The following is an 18,890-nucleotide window of genomic DNA, read 5'->3' on the forward strand; positions in this document are numbered from 1 at the left end:
TTTGGTATATATATGTATGGGTCAACGACCATTATTTCGATGCGTTACAAACTTTTTGGCCAAAGCCAATTTATAATACCCTCCCCACATAGTGGTGTAGAGTATAAAAACTTCAACACACAAAACTACAATCAACAAAGATAAATTTTTAAGTGCTTCGACTCAAAAATAAAATCGCCCTATCAGTGCGATGCAAATAAACAATATAAAGTATCTGACAACAATACGCAGAATCCAACATCAGATACTCCAGTTATATCTGTACCACTTACAGATACACCTCCAAAAATAACTTCCAGAAGACCAGAAATAGATTATGGCAGGGAATTAACATTCTTCCAATCCCAATGTTGCCCAATGGAATACGAAGGCAGTTCGGAAACTTCTTACCCTAGCACAAAAAGCGCGGTATAAACAGAAAAAAGTTAAGTGTTTTGGAAACTTCCATCTCTGTTATGAACACATGTTAAATTTTGTTTCGATCTGGCAACTCCTTCATATAGAAACAGGTGTTCAAAAAAGACGCATCCACAATTTTTTACAATGGAAAAATTAGAAATGCCTACTGTCATTAAATATTTACATAATAAAGGTTTATCGGGACAAGAAATTCATAATGATATGGTGAATGTGTAAGGTGAAAGTGCTCCTTCATATGCAACAGTAAAAAATTGGGTTGCTGAATTTAAACGTGGTCGTACAAGCATTGAAGATGAACCAAAAACAGCAACAACAACAGAAATTGTAGCCAAAGTGCATGATATGGTATTAAATGATCGACGAATAAAAGTGCGTGAAATTGCTAATATCATGGACATCTCAAATAATCGAGTCCATTTAATTTTGCATAAAGAACTACAGATGAAAAAGCTTTCTGCAAGATGGGTGCCGCATTTGTTAACAGTCGATCAAAAACGCATAAGAATGAACATTTCTCAAGCTTGTTTGGATCGTTTTAAGCGAAATAAAATGGATTTTAAGCGTCGTTTCATAACTGTTGATGAGACATGGATCCACCACTGTACTCCAGAGACAAAAGAACAATCCAAACAATGGACTGAAGCTGGAGGAAGTGCCCCAAAGAAGGCAAAAACAATTCAATCGGCTGGTAAGGTTATGGCAACGGTTTTTTGGGACTTTAAAGGTATTTTATTGATTGACTATCTGCAAAAGGGTAAAACAATAAATTCAGAGTACTATTGCAACCTTTTGGATCAATTAAATGTACAAATTCGAGAAAAACGTCCTGGCTTACAACACAAAAAAATAATTTTTCATCAAGACAACGCACCAGCGCACAAGAGTGTTTTAACAATGGCTAAAATCAACGAATTAAAGTACGAGTTGCTTGACCACCCACCTTATTCTCCTGATTTAGCTCCCGGTGACTTTTACTTGTTCCCAAATCTAAAAAAATTCCTTGCTGGCAAGCGTTTTACCTCAAATGAAGATGCAATTACAGTTGTAAACCACTATTTTGAAGACCTTGAGGAAAAATATTTTAATCAAGAATTGCTAGAAAAGCGTTGGACTAAGTGTATTGAAGTTTCAGGAGATTATATTGAAAAATAAAAATATTTTTGAAAAACTAACTATTCTCTTTCATTGATAGGCTAAGAAGTTTCCGAACCGCCCTCGTATAAAGGACTTAATTAATAAGTACATTGAACTCCAACTACTTATTAAAGACCAAAACACACAATTTATATTGCACCAAATTCTCTTATCTCATACTCGACCAATCATATAACCAATACAATCGTAGAAAATATTAAGAAACAAGTAAGAAAAGCGTTAAGTTCGGTCGGGCCGAACTTTTTATACCCTCCACCACAATTCCATTTCGGTGGATTAATGTGGCCACAACCTTCAAAATACCGAAATTCGGAAGGTACCGTTCTATGGGGCTATATGATGGCGTGGACTTATACCTACAAATTTCTGGGGGAAAGTTTTATACGCCTAAAGAAGACTAAATACCAAATTTCAGCCATCTCGGTGTGATAATGAGGCTAAAACGTTCAAAATATCGAAAATCGGGAGATATTGTATTATGGGGGCTATATCAACACGTGGACCTATATAAACATTTTATGGTAGAAATGTTTCTTAGCCTCTGGAAACACAAAATACAAAGTTACAACCGATTCTTTGGTCAAATGGGTCTAATAGATTCAAAATATATTAAAATGACGCGTACTTTATAAGGGGCTTTATGTGGGGCCTATACCAAAACTTGGACCTATATAACCCAACTTTGGTAGGAATGTTTTCTGGCCTCTGAAGACACAAAATACCCAATTACAACCAATTCTGTAGTCAAATGGGTCTAATACATTCAAAATATATTAAAATGACGCGTACTTTATATGGGGCCTTATATGGGGGCTATACCAAAACGTGGACCTATATAGCCCGCTTTCAATACCAAAAGTCCTACGTAAATATAACATATTTTCCCAAAATTTCATCCACCTACGTCAATCCGTTCGGACGCTAGAGTGATTTCCACAGACGGACAGACGGACGGACATGGCTATATCGATGTAGAATTGCACGCTGATCAAGAATATATATACTTTGTGGGGTCTACAATGATTATTTCGAGTAGTTACAAACGTAGTGACAAACTTAATATACCCCCATCCTATGGTGGAGGGTATAAAAATTGAGGGAATTTTCTTATGTATTCTTCTTTGTTTTTTGTTTCATTCGTTTGTTTTGTGTTCTTTTTTGCTTCGTTATGATTTTAATTATCCCTTATATGTTGCGGTGGTTAGTATACTGTATCTTCATGTACATTCTTTATTTCACTTGGAAAACCCTGAACATGTGTTGTGTTTGTCAATACTCTTAATATTATACGTGATATTTATATTACCGTTTTATAGAAAGTGTATATGAATTATATACAACCAAACTATTATGCTTAAAAAACAATCAGTGTTTAATCACCTATCTGTTCAAAATATGAACAGAAGATACATAATCATAATCACTTTTCAAACACTTGCATGATCTATTTCCGACTAGGCTTTTTTCAATCTTCAGATGATGAAAATATGACAATACTCGTAAATAACGGAAATAATAGTCACACCTTAAACACCTCAATGATTTATTTTCGTTTGATATACATTTTGTTATTGTATTTTCAATTTAAGTCTTTTTAATCATTAGAGGGCTTCACGTTCGAGTCCATTTCTGATCATAGAAGCGACTTACAGCGTGTTTTTGTAAAAAGTTTTTGCCCATTCGTTCGTCGATTTCATGAACGAAGACACAATTTGGTTTTCATAGCGGTTGACGTTTGTATTCGTGTGACAAACAAATGAAAGCTTTTTATTTTCGTAATTTTTTTGGTTTTCGTAACAAAATCAGACGAACGAATACGTCAAAAATAAACGAATGGAAAAGACCCATCGTTTTGGATGAAAATTAAATAATTTGAGTAATAAATGGCACAAAACACACGAAAACGGGAAAGGAATGCAATTTTATTTATTTCCATAGAAGCAAAAGCGTAAATGTAGATCCGTTTATTCATATTATCACAATTATTTTTGGACAAATTTGATTACATTTTTTTCTTATTTTTTGTTTTTCATCTGTTTATCGGGGTTGCCATCAAGTAACACATTTTACGTGCAGATGCCTATGCAAAATTCACAAAATAAGTATCATGGAAACCCTGAAATATAAAAGCTTTTATGAAATAGACGAAAGCTTTCAGATAAAAACGAATGGTTCGTAAAATTTTACAAAACCAAATTTTGAACGTATACGTTTTAGTACGAACGGTTCGTGTGACAGGCAAGCATTTTTACAAAAACACCCTGTTAATCGGTTTTTGATTACCAAAAGGACTCTAAAAAGAAAAAAGAAAAAGAAAAATATCGTCCAAATGCTGACTGACATTTTCCATTCATAAAAATATTAAATATCGATATTGAAATCAAAATCACAATAATATCGCTCTACATTCACCCAAATGAAAACTTTGATGTCAATGATATTCTGAAGCTCTTTGAAAACATAAATACTCCCATTTTACTAGTTGGAGACGTGAAAAGCTGGAATGTATCATGAGGTTCCTACAAAAACAACCACAGAGGCGTTATATTCTAAAAAGCACTTAACATACATGGACTCGGCAACCCACCTGCCAACTTTAAATATATTTACAAACTGGGAGGGTTGGCGTTTTTTATTTGGGATGACGACTTCTATTTTGTTCTTCAAAATAGTCAGGCTTAATCCCATAGTCGTTGTTTTAAAATTTATTAAAACAACTTTAATTTATTAGTGGGAAAAAATTGGCGATGTTTACCAAGGGGTAAGGCAGATTACCCGATTTCATTAAAAAATCTGAATAGTTTTATGAAATAAAGTTTGTATATAAGGTATGGGTATAAGCACTATCGAGTGATGTCAAAACATTCTGAGATTCCCCATGTGTGGGGGAAGGACATCCCACTTTTCTAAAAATGGTCTATATTAGCCTGGCCAGCTAATTAGGGACATTAATAGTAAAATCAACTTAACGTTAATTGGAACACACTTTTATACCAGAATTGTTTGTATTTAGTTAGTTAATAGTGTATTCAGATGATTTCATGCTTTAACCCCACCGCAAGTCCTTTAAAGGACCGGCGTATTATTATAACCTATAATAATGTGCTTTTGGCCTTAATTTCCATTAATGCTCCACGAATATGCAGATTTATTTGTCTCTTTAAACAAAAATGCTATTTCTAGTAACCCCAGACCTCATTCCGAGTCATAAACTGCAATTACCGCTGTATACTGGGTTTATATTTATCCTTAAATTACTTTTTACCCAGTTTGGATGAGTTACTAGGATGAAAATCCGGTTTTAAGGATGAGATATGAGGCTTTTTTAAATCAAAAAAATATAGAAATCTGATCAGTACCATACTGACATCATGTGATAAAAATGTTTTGTACTTATTTCAACAACAGGAGTTTTTCGGCATTGAGGACAATTTGTGTGTGCCATTTTAAAAGTACACAATTAAACCAACTTTTTGTTTATATGCACCGAATAATTTTTCCAGCACTCTAAACTTCTTCTTCCTCAAAAATGAGTAATATCGATTGGTTTCGATGTGAAAATGTACTTCGTTCCATACAAAAGCTAATACAAGGATCCCTGGGGCTTCCATCAATGTTGGGTGTTTTTCACCCTTTGTAAAAATTGTGTATGTAAATGATCCCTCATCTAAATTTTGCTCAATTTTATAGGTAGAGGCAAAATATTTTTTTTAAGATTATGTCGGCATGCTAATGACCAGATTACCATATTTTGTTGACTTAAAAATGCCTCATAACTCATCCTTCAAATAGGATTTTCAATCTAACGACTCATCCAAACTGGTTAATAAGTAATTTAAGGAGAAATCTACACCCAGTACGGAGCGGTAATTACAGTGAATGGCTCGGAATGACGACTGGGGTTACTAAAAATATAATTTCTGTTACTAAGAGCCAAATAAATATATTTTTTTTGCTACATTAACGGAAAATAAGGCCTAAAACACATTATAAGGGATTATAGGAATACTTCGGCCCCTTAAAGGACTTGTGGTGGGTGTAAAGCCTGAAATCAGTTGAATACACTATAAACTAACTAATACAAGCAATTCTTGTACAAAACTGTACATCAGTTAGTCTTAAACTTGATTTTACTAATTATGTCCCAAATTAGCTGGCCAGGCTAATATGGACCATTTTTAGAAAAGCGGGATATTCTTTCCCCCACATATGGGGAATCTCAGAAAGTTTTGACATAAATCGATAGTGCCTCTAGCAATAATTCATATAGAAACCTTATTTCATCAAAATCTCATTTTTGAATCACATTTTTGAATGAAATCTAGTAATCTATTAAAATGAATTTATTGTCCCTAATTAGCTGGCCGCTACTGTATATGTATACATCTTACAACATATTCAGGTATGTAAATATTTGCATTGCCGTAATGCCACTAAAGTATCAATTTTGACACTTTTTTCGGCATTGATACTTCTGTGCCACTTTTTTATATTGATACCAAATGTGCCACTTTTTGAAATTTTGTGACATTTTTTCATACTTTGTGACACTATTTCTTAAATTAAATACATTGTAATGTAGACTCTACTTTAATCACGAGGAACAGTACAAAAAGCGTCGAACTACACGACTTGGAGCTAGGGAGTTGAAACCTTATTTCATCAAAATCTCATTTTTGAATCACATTTTTGAATGAAATCTAGTAATCTATTAAAATGAATTTATTGTCCCTAATTAGCTGGCCGCTACTGTATATGTATACATCTTACAACATATTCAGGTATGTAAATATTTGCATTGCCGTAATGCCACTAAAGTATCAATTTTGACACTTTTTTCGGCATTGATACTTCTGTGCCACTTTTTTATATTGATACCAAATGTGCCACTTTTTGAAATTTTGTGACATTTTTTCATACTTTGTGACACTATTTCTTAAATTAAATACATTGTAATGTAGACTCTACTTTAATCACGAGGAACAGTACAAAAAGCGTCGAACTACACGACTTGGAGCTAGGGAGTTGAAACAACATGCGGCAAGTTTTTCCATTCGTTTGTTTTTAAGTGATATTTGCATCTGTAAAACCCAGGTTTTCGTTTGCTAGGAATGAACGAAAGTATTTGGTAATTGTAGTCAGTCAGTTTAATTCGCAAAACGGCTACACTAAAGACTCTTTCTTCTTAGAAAGTGCAGATATTTGTAATGTCATCTTCTCTACATTAGAGTGTCATAACCTTCCTTGGAATAATTTTGTTGTGTTGCTTCATTATTATAAGGAAAATAAAAGGAATTGCCAGTGCGTGCAATTTTTCCTTTTTTCCCCTTAAGTGTCTCTTCTACAAACAGAGAGAGACTTACTACTTATAATTGGGACTTACTGCTTGTAAACGAATTTTTTCTGTTAAGCTTCTATATTATGCCTGTCCGTGTACTCGATAATTTGTAATAATTATTAAAAATTTGTTTAAAGTTGACAGCTGTATAATGGAAAAGTTGCTGAAAAATGTGTTATCGAGTACGAGGACGAACCTATTGTTTCCCGTTTTTAATAATAAGAATAATGTGTGCCACTTTTTGTGCTACTTTTTCGAAAGACATATGCCACTTTTTTCCAGAAACGATACTTTTTGTGATACTTTTTGAAATTTTCCAGCGGTCACGCTGCCACTACTCCTCCTCAATGAAAATATTTACATTTCCTTTTTACCTTTACCTTTACAATTGACGTACAACTTACATTGGCATACAATGTTTTCTTAAACATAGACACACTATAAATTATCTTACATTCTAGTATATACAGATATATTTACATAATTCATTAATTTCATATTATCAACTATTTACATTCTTAGCTCTAGTAATGTATTTCTATACTTCATATCATATCTTTTTCTTCGAACCAAAAACCCATTTGCAACCTATTGATCGTTCTCTTCCAGGTAGATTGTCGTTGCCAGCCAATTCTCTGTAATCGGCTTCAGGATCATTCATACCACCAGGACACATACAATTTACTGTGTTGTACACCTTTGTCGGTCTGCCTGGGCGCCCACTTCGCAAAATTTTTGGTCGTCCAGGTCCTCTTTTACCTGTTGTCTCTTCAATGATGTCTTCATCGCCTTCGTTCTCGTTGGCCGACTCGTAATCGCTCTCGTCCTTTTCTTCTTGATGCACAATTTGCATGTCTGTTTCACTTTGCTTCGATGCTGTTGGCAATAACTCAAATTGCTCATATTCTCTCTGTTCTGGTAAATGATTTATTACTCACAAAATCACTGCGCCGATTCGCATGCATTTGCCTCGGGCTGTACAAAAACAAGTTTCCACATTTTCAGGCGAACATAACTGTTTTTCCTCTGTCTATTATTTTAGCACCTCTGCTATCAAACTTCACTGTTGTCTTTTCTGCGATCTTGCCCACAGACATAAGATTGCACTGCATCACAGGTACATACAGCACGCCCTTCAGCGTGATGTCACAATCTGTCAGCCACAGACTGCCTTTGCCTCTAGCAACGATTTTCTTTTCGCCAACCAAATCGATCTTTTCTGTGTGCTCTGCAAATTCCTCGAATAAGCTTCTGTCACAACACATATGACTTGATGCTCCGCTGGAGTTCAACACGCTCTTCTTGTTCGACGATTGCAGCACTGCATATGAATTTGTGTGTGTTTCTTCGCTGGACTTTCCCTTTTCACTGCACTGTGCACTAACATGTCCTCGCCTTTGTTGTTACCTGAGCGCCTGTTGCTATTGTATACACGCTTGCTTGATTCTCTGTTGCTTTTACCTTTTGCACCTCGGTCTCTACATTGTGCGACGTAATGTCCTGAACATCCACAATTGAAGCATTTGAAATTGTGATAGTTTTTCTGCGTACTAGTACCTGCGCCATCAGAGGTGGAAGCGAGTCGATTTTCGGACGGCGGCGCGCCGCCGCTTCTCTTTTTTATAAGGTTTTAGCCGCCGCCGATTACATCGGCTCAAATCGGCTAAAAATCGCCGCCGTCATTTTTTGGCTCGCGCCGATATTTTTTAATCGATTCAACGAAAAAAACGCTGATTATCATTCTAGTTGTCAAAATGCATTATTGTGAATAAAATCGGATAGTCCCGGTCTACACTAGCGTGAATTTCATTAAAAAATTTCATGAAATTAGGCGTTCTTAAATCGAATTCCCCACTACAGCAATTTTATGATTTTACTCTACTATGGAAGTCCATCTAGAGACGCATAATTTCATGCAATTTTTTCAGTGTTCGAAAAGAAACAGTACACTAAAATAACGTACCGTACCAGGTACGGTATCACTAAAAAATATTTTAGTGTACCGCACCGGTACGCAACCACTAAAAATTATTTTAGCGTACCGTACCGGAGCACAACGAAAATTGTAGTGAACCACAGTCGGTACACTAAAAAATCGTAGCGTACCGCAGTCGGTACACTAAAATATCGTAGTGTACCACTGGTCGGTTCACTAAAAAATAACGTACCGGTAATGTACCACACATGTGTTTTTTTAATTATGAGGAAATATGAATTGTTATATGCTTTCTTGGGAAAGAAGGCAAGTATAATAAATAAAATTCAATATTGTATAAATTAATTACATTTTAATCGTTTATAAATATTGAGAAAATTACTAGAAAATATAATGTTGTTTAAAAAAATAGTGAATTATAAAATCATTTACATGAATGAGTAAAGAATAATTTTACTTTTTTGATGTTATTAGCATTTTTTGGAAAAAGATTATTCAGAAAAATTTAATATTTGCTATACAATCCACATTAATATTACCAGTACCAACAAAAAATACCCATCTATTTTGTTTGTAGCGAACAGTACTGTTCATCACTAAGGTTTTTTTCCAAGCTATGTTTATTTACACATTTAAAAGTATTTGTAGCCAAATTACAAATTTTAGTATGATTTTTTCAATATAGAATGTATTTATCATAACACCAGTATGAGGTTACTAATTGATGTCATAAGGATGTTTAAAAATACCCTCGTGCAAAATCATTATTATTGGCGGCACCAATAACAGAAAATCTATTCATAGCAAGGTAATGTGGACGATCAACGAGAATTTTGCCTGTTACTTTGTGGTACTACTGAAAAGGACGAAGCAGTAAAACTTCGTAGTTCGTATTGTTGGAACAATGAAAATAATATACGTATCTGTAATGTAACATACATGTGTTTTTATGAATTATGAGAAAATGTAAAATATTTAATGGTTTTTTGTTTTATTATGGAAGACTATATAAATTGACCCCATAATTGTGTTATATACATATGTATATCCAAAATATTTGTATAAAGTAATAAGGCACGTGTTGGTGTCACATTGATGTTTTTTATTTATATAATATGTTATTTATTGTAACTCGGATTTTACACATATGTAAATCACGTGACATCCGCTTTTCTTTCAAATTCTGTACTTTGTTAAAGTTTCTTAGTAGGGAGTGTCGCGGGATGGCGCGTAGATTTTTTATTTTATTTTTAGTACATATAGTTCTTACCAAATTTGTAAAGTTTTAGCTGCAACAAAGTGCAACAAAATATTTTATAATTGTTTTTATTATTATTTTCTATCTAATATTAGCAAAATTCGGGCGGTACATTTCTATGGGGGTCATATCAAAACATGAACCTGTGCAGACAATTCTCCGTCGGAATATTTTATACTCCCAACGTAGACTAAATGCCAAGTTTCAACTAATTCGGTTGGATAACGTGGCTACAACCTTCAAAATAATCAATATCGGCGGAACCGATCCATGGGGGCTATATAAAAACGTGGACCTGTACCGAAAATTCTTATAGGAATGCATGTATAACCCCATCGGACACTAGATACCAAATCTAAGCCATTTCGGTGGGATAAATTATGGACAAACGTAAACGTATTCTACCAGCAGAAAGTTTGAGTTTTTGGAGGCATTATTCTCATATTCTTACCATGGCAGAACTACCAGGTAGTGGTATCACACCAGCTGATCGAATATGAAAAGTAAAACCACTTTATAAAAAAAGTATTTTTGTTGTAATTTCCCCAACAACATAAAGAAAGTTTTGACATAACATATTCAAATTTTTACGATGCCACTACCTGTGTAATTGTGCCTTGATTCTTACCATTTTTTTTTGTTACCTATTACAAACGGATTTTATGTTTTATGCAATTTTATTTTAATAAATTCAAACATATCAACATTAAAATTTCAACAGAATAAACATATTAAAATTTTAAAATATACTACCTGGAGACTCACTCTTTAGTGATCCGACTGTGGCTGTTTTGTTTGTTCATGTGGATTGGACAACAAACATAACCTTTCTATGAATTGACTTTTGCCGCAAATAAACATCCTTATGACACCAACATATTAACGTTATTCTTTTCCATTCATAGAAATGGTTTTATGATACATGCATTATCACCCCTTTTTACTTGTAAAAACTGTCTAATTATTTAACTAGGGAACAAATAATATTTAAAAAACAGTGTTTTAATATGTACATTGACTACAAGGACCCTAATGAGCCCATAATAATATGGGTTTTAAACCTAATACTATAATAGAGGGTAAATTTATTAAAATATGTATTGGTTGGAAATTTTAGCTAATTTCATATTTTATACTAATTTTCTCAACATTCGTATACCGACCGAATTTACCACATTCGTGCATTTAATTTATATAATCTTGAATTTTAGTTACTATTCTTGCCCTTATTTTCAAAAACATCAAACATATAATTTTTCATCACAATTTACAAAAAACACACGTGCGGTACATTACCGGTACGTTATGTTTTAGTGAACCGACCAGTGGTACACTACGATAATCGTACTGTACCGCAGTCGGTTCACTAAAAAATCGTAGCGTACCGCAGTCGGTACACTAAAAATCGTTGTGTACCGCAGTCGGTACAGTAAGATTTTCGTTGTGCTCCGGTACAGTATCACTAAAATATTTTTTAGTGTTTGTGTACCGGTACGGTACATTATCGTAGCGTACCTATCCACCTTGGTACGGTACAGAACGGTACGGTACGATTCCATAGTGTTTATTTTCGAACACTGAATTTTTTCAATGAAATCACTCTAGTGTGGACTAGCGGGACATACAAAACGTAAACGAGAGATTCACAGTAATGCGTTATTTTTAACAAATTTTGTCTTTTAGACTGATTTTGAGCAACTGATGTAACACCTTACTACGCCATAATTTACAGGTACCGGCATAACCTAAATAACTGCTGAGCAATAAAACTTATCCGATATAGCCGAAACTTTAAATGGTAATATTAAAAAAAGTTTTACAATCGTTGAAGTATTTAATAAAATATGAATATATTTATATTAATTGAAGTGTTTTAGCCACGATCTCATAATATGGACCATAACAAATAATTTTCGTGGAAGCTGCGTTGGTGGTAATATAAAAAAATGGGAAAAATGTGTTGAAGTAAACAAGTTTTTTTGTGTTCTTTCTTGATTTCTGGCCAAACCACTCAGAATTCAAACCTGCGCTCAAAGAAAGAACTAAAGAATACCCCTTGGGCAACATGGTTCTAGTGTATGACTTTTCGAAATATTTTTTTTTTTATTTTTATTTTGTTAATAGATGGTATTACACGTGTATATAGTTAGATCTTAACAATAACATTTGTATTTAGTGTAAGTAACATCTATATTTGGCAAAGCTATATTGCTGTTAGCCATTTAATTAATAGTTAAGCAATATTTAAATTTCAATGTTTTTTTTTTTTAAATTATGCATATTCGCTTAATATTAGATTTCTATACTTTATACAAGATATAATATATTTATACAGTGAGAGATAATTCGTACCATTTAAAGCTTCAATTACTTCATTTTCTGAAAGTTGAATTTTTCCAAAGTATATACTTCTGAATTCACTATAAATAGGACATGCGCCAATAAAATGGAATGTGTTTTCATATTCATTCATATTACAAATTGTACACAGGACATTATTGTCGTTGCTACTTGTAAAACTTCTGGAATTTAAATTAAGTAAGCCTCCTCTGGCCTTTATAATCAGACTTGTAATATGTGATGAAAAATTTTTGGTAAGAGCTTCAGTTTGATTATATTCCAAGCGAGGATAAAGATCATGGAATTGTGAATTAAGCGCACTATTACAAAAATCTGATCTTTCACTGATATTCAATGCATCTATGATGTCTTTACAATAATTACTTATTGGAACATTATTATCTGGCGGGAAATAATGTAATCTTTCACAAATGTTTGACCATTCATTGGCCCAATAAATATTCAAATCAATGACCTTTTGAGCGAGTATGCGAGGTAATCTTTGAGGGTTTAATCGTAGCACCCTGTTTATGTAAGAAAAATGTAGTTTCAAAGTATAGGAATATAATGTGGGGAGTCCAGTTTCTAAGTGTATCATATAGTTGGGTGTATTGTTCGGAAGGTACAACATTTTCTTAACAAAAAATCTCAATAATTTCTCTACAAATTCGTACTTTTCAAAACCCCATATTTGTGCTGCGTAAACCATTATCGATCTTGAGCAAGCATTGAAAATTTTTAATTTATTGTCTTTTCGATATATACACTGCATCCCCCTAAAATCGATGCTGACATTTTGAAGTTTTCATTTCAGTGTGTTTCTAATTTCTCTTATAATTAGAGGGTGCAACTAGACAGTTATAGGATTGTAGAACTCGCGATTCCACGTCGTTCGGTGTATATCTCATGAGTGTGCTCCGTACAGCTTCTTAGTAATAGGAGTCCAAAGGCGAAAATTTGGTGCGTAAATTTTCTATTTTTTTGCATTAAAATTTACAACTGTCGCACAGGTACCCCTGAACCCCGCGTGATTTTAGTTTTTTTACGTGCCGGATCTAATAAGCCCTTCCGCGTTCGAATCCATCCACTAAAACGCCGGATATTGATACTTTGAAAGTAGGAAAATCTGCAAACATATATATTGACAATTGAACCGCGATTTTCTTTTATTATTTTTACATAAATGTAATCCTTAATACGCGATTATAATATTTGCCAAAAAGGTGTGTCACAAATTACAAAGACTCCGGAGTAATATCCCCATTTATCCCAAAATGGAATGTGGTGGCACATCCGCAGTTCTTGACGAATCTGTCTAAAATTATTTATATTGACGCATTTTTAATAGGCGGACATTTAAATCGGATGCACCTTATAATCATATGCATATGGCGTAATTTTTGCCCACTTGAAGGTTTTTTGAATAGTAAGATGCAACTGATGGCACACTTTGGCCGCTGAATGAAACATGGGACAATCCATGCATATTGATAGACATGGAAAAGCCGACATCCGAAAAGCACATGCGCCTCAACTGATTTAAACGGATTCGCGAATTATACGGTTTTTAACTTCTATGTTTTTTCTTTGATTGTAATTTCAATATTACCCTGTACTTCTTAATTATATTGCTAATCACACTAAGCAAATATACTTTCACGATGACAAACTATTTTCGTTGAAGAAGTTTTAGAAAAATACTTCAGGTTTTGTATGGAAATTTAGTGAAATAGTAGAATAACTCCTAAAACTGCTTCTCCAATTTTTCGTATTAAACCAAAAAATATATTTTTGAAATAATATTCCAACAATAAGTTTTTGTCTTTTGTTGTTGCTGCAATATGCAAGTTAAAAAACCAATCTTTAAAATTTTGGTCTCACATTTTTCTGGACATGTCTAGATTCTGTAGAGATTTTAAATTTATTTTTTGAGATTTATATGGATTCTGAGTTAGAATAAATTAAATTTACTCTAAGATTTTTTCATTATTTGTTGATTTTCCGCGAAAATAAAAACAAATTTAGAAAAATTTTAACATCAGCGGCTAGATATAACATTCTGTTAACGATTTATACATATATTTTCTTATTAAAACCCAAAGGGAATTTTTAAATATTTTTTCTTTATAAGGGAACAAAACCCCCTATAACTTTTGGGTGCAGCATCCAATTTTGTGAACGCGAACATATTTGAAACCACAATTTTTTTCTTAACCTAAGCACCTAAAATCGCGGATGTGCTCGCAAAAAAAATTAATTTTTTTTGTCAATGGTATTGAAAAGGATATTTGAAATTTAACATATATCGTAAAATTCTTGCAAACATACCACAAGTTTCAAGAGTTCGCAAGGTACCTCATTCACAAAAGTTCATCATTTAAGCAAGTACATTTTAGAGACATGTCTAGGATCGCTATTAAATATTTACAACGGGCCCGTGCGGCTCATATTACGACAGTATAATTTTTATCGCGTTTAAGTCCATACTGACGGAGATAATTGCCCCGTAAAAATCCAACTGCCACTGTTCAAAATACTTTGAACAGAACTTTGTTGTTGCCATCTCTTGGCGAGTGGTCAGCATGTTCGAAATACATTCGAACAGAATTATCTGTTTGTATTGATAACAGCTAGACATTTAGGTTTAGAAGATCGATTTACTTTCATAGATCGTAAATCTTAATTCCTTAAGTAGTTTATGATTGTCTTAAGTGCTGTGTGCACTTATGACCTTTCTATCTGTATGTTAATGTAACGACCCTTTGCGGGGGTAAACAAAATATGATTAGACCACATTGAGCGATAAGTAGTGTTAAGTAGTTTAGTGTGATATGACGACCTAGAACATAAGATGATTGAAAATAAAGAATGAACAGAATCGGAATAGCATTCGAACCGTCCGGTTGGTGTTTTTTTCTTCTCAACATTTTTAAACAGACGAGCTACGGCTGTCTGGTGGATGCTGAGGCATCACATTAATAATTATTCAGCCACCATTTGTTCCTTTAAAATTTTAAAAGCAATAAAATGTTTAGATTCCTTGATAGGGAAACAACAACATCAAGAGTATTTCCACTCCAAGATCTCTCGAAACCCCACTTTTCTATACGGCAAATTTTGTACTACAAAATATGCCAAAATTAGCCGCCAGTCGGTAAATTAGCCGGCGCGCCGCCGCCGAGTGGCTACCATATGAACTGAGCGAGCGAGTCGAAAAATGGGATCGGCTTCGTTGTCTGTGCGCCATTACTTCTGCCCTTATTGCTGTTGTTGGGATGCTTGTTGTTCCTCCTTGTGCGTGCCATAAAAATCTGGACATCGTCATTTGCTCGTGCGCTGTTATCGTTGACTTTTCGGCGATCACATTCTTCACCCAATTTGATCTTTAGAGTACTTAACTTTGGCAGCTCATCTCTCGCTTCTAGCGCAACAACTAGATTGTCGTACAATCTTGGCAGCTCCTCATGTAGAGTTATTCTTGTTTCTGCCAATTTTTCCACTATGGTCACAAATTTGCAAATGTACTCCTGTGCATCTTCATTTTCTGCCATGCGCATCTGGATCAGTTGCTTGAAGAGGGTCACTTTTCTTACCGGTCCCTTCGGTCTGTGCACATCTCTCAGAGCTTTCCACGTGTCCTTCGCTGTTGTGCAGTTTTTGATGTGAGCAATCTGAACCGGCTATATCGGATAAGTTTTATTGCTCAGCAGTTATTTATGTTATGCCGGTACCTGTAAATTATGGCGTAGTAAGGTGTTACATCAGTTGCTCAAAATCGGTCTAAAAGGCAAAATTTGTTAAAAACAAGTAAAAAAGTATCAGTCGGCCTTGCCGACAGAGATATACCCTCAGCCTGTGTATATTGAAACAAGTTTTTCCAAAAATCTTATGTATTTAGGGGTTTTAAACATTTTGTTTGAACCGACAAAAATGTTGATTAGGATTAACGATCAAAAGTTTTGCGGAGGAGATACTAAAAGGAATGGATCGACATTGACCATTATGGAAGTAGATCTCCAGCCACCACATATGGTGCCATAGGGGGTCTTTACACCCTTCGGGCTCTTTGCTCAAGAAGTATGGACTTGCCCCTAAAAAATCTTTTACCATCGTAATTGAGGCATCGAATGCAAGTTGCTTCAACAAAAATCAAAGTGATACGATATCAGGTCTTAAAGTGAACTTATCCGAAATTTTGTGTGGGAGGTACCGGATGGAGTGGACAAATATAGTCAATATTTGAACCTGATCTATATCTGGTAGATATATTAGGATGTGTAAAGTATGGACCAATTCGTCCACTCCCCTCAAGAGTTACCGTCCGAACAATTTTTCCGAACATTTTCGAACTTTTGTGGGGGAGGTACCTGAAGGAGTGGACCGATATGGCTTATCTTCGAACTTAAACTATGTTTGGACAAAATATTACTTAGGCCAAATTTTGGACCGAATCGGCAGATCCGTTCGAGAGTTATCTTGCGCTCCAACCACCTCACACGGAGTCATAGGGGTTTTTTTTGCAACTTTCAGGTTATTTTCTCCGGAAGTATGGACTTGCCCCTGATGAAACTTGTACCGTCGTATGGGGGGCAGTGAATACAAGTTGCTAAAATAAAAATCGAAGCGATTCGAGAGATGACCCTAAACTGAACTTTTCCAAAATTTTGTGTGGAAGGTACCCGAAGAAGTGGACCGATTGGGTCTATATTGAAACCTTATCTAATTCTGGTACACATTTCAGGATGGGCAAAGTATGGACCAAATCGATTACTCCCTTCAAGAGTTATTGTGCGCACAAATTTTCCGAACATTTTCGAACTTTTCGAACTTAAACTAAGTTTGGGCAAAATATTACGAAAGGCAAAATTTGAACCGAATCGGTTCATCCGTTCGAGAGTTATCGTGCGCTCCAGCCAGCCAGACAGACGGACGGACATTGCTCAATCGACTCCAAATTGTCTGAAACACATTTCGTCCAAATATACTTGGGGTCTAAAACCATTATTTCGATGAGGCACATTTTGCCCGTATGAAAGTGTATATACCCTCGTTAGCATAAATGCTGAAGGTATAATAACGCATTACCGTGACTTTCTCGTTTAGGTTTTGTGATGGTGGAATAAGAAGGTGTTACACCAAATCATACCAAACGTCAAAATTGTTCACAATAACGCATTACTGTGCATTGCTTGTTTACCTTCTGTATGTGATTTTATTCACAATAATGCATTTTGACAACTAGTGTGATAATCAGCTGTTTTCCCGTTGTATCTGTATTATTATGCCATAGGTTTTGTATGTGATTTTATTCTCAATAATGCATTTTGACAACTAGAATGATAATCAGCGCTTTTTCCGTTAAATCGATTAAAAAATACCGGCGCGCGCCATCTCCAGTCGTTTTGACGGCGTCGATTTTTAGCCGATGTAATCGGCGGCGGCTAAAACCTTAAAAAGAGAAGCGGCGGCGCGCCGCCGACCGAAAGTCGACTCGCTTCCAGTTGCACTTAATATGATGGTTGCTGTAGCCTTCTCATCCTTAGTTTTCCATGCGACAACTTTGCTGGCATTCTTCTCATTTGGGCTTTTCCTCTCTCCATTATCCACCGACCACAAGTCTTGATGAACCAGTACACTTCTCACTTGTAGAATCCATGAGTCGTAGTTGGTATCATCCAATTTAGCAATATTGTAGAGCGAATTCATTTTTCTCGCTTTTCACTTTACAGCTGCGCACTTTATTTTCCCACGATGTAATTACTGCTAACTGGTTATTGATTTTTTCTTTTTCACTTTCACTGCTGCTATTTCCTTGTTGTCTCTATTTGTCACTTTATGCACACACACTTTTATTTCTGCCTGGGCTCATAACCTGTTGGGTATACACGAGGAAAAACACAAGAACACTTTTGTATGGTTTGTTCACAACTATTGATAATTTGACAATGGATACAGGTACTTATATGTATACATCCTACAACATATTCAGGTATGTAAATATTTGCATTGGTACATTTCCAATACCTAATTATCAATTATAGCTAATTTAGTTGGAAAATGTGGCATAAATCCTCAAAATACTGAAAACAGGGAGGTACCTCTATAAGGGGGCTATACCAAAACATTATCCGATATAGTTCATATTCATCCAAAAATTATGCAGTAGCATCTTCTGTTTCAATAAAAATCGCTTAGATTTAAAAATTAACAAAAGAGCAATTCACAGAAGAGCGGTAGAGGCCGCAAAAACTTTCATGTCGACAAAAAATGAAAAAGCCAGACTGGATTTCGCCGAGGCCCATCTGAACTGTAGTATCCAAAAATGGAGGACTATGCTGTTTTCTGATGAATCTAAGTTTGATTTAAAGGATTTAGATGGCATAAGGCGTGGACCAAATGGGCAATATTGCAAAGGCGGAACACGATGGCCTGGAATTTTTTTC

The 18,890-nt window shown here is 34.8% G+C and overlaps 1 protein-coding gene across 3 annotated transcripts in view; it reads left to right on the forward strand.

Annotated features, from left to right (window-relative positions):
- Rbcn-3A (rabconnectin-3 alpha) overlaps positions 1-18,890 on the forward strand; it is a 696,059-nt gene that overhangs the window by 275,994 nt on the left and 401,175 nt on the right. The gene's annotated exons all lie outside the window — the stretch shown is intronic.

This window comes from Musca autumnalis, unplaced genomic scaffold, assembly GCF_047663935.1.
Source record: "Musca autumnalis isolate F117 unplaced genomic scaffold, ASM4766393v1 scaffold_3, whole genome shotgun sequence".
Taxonomy (NCBI): Eukaryota; Metazoa; Arthropoda; class Insecta; order Diptera; family Muscidae; genus Musca; species Musca autumnalis.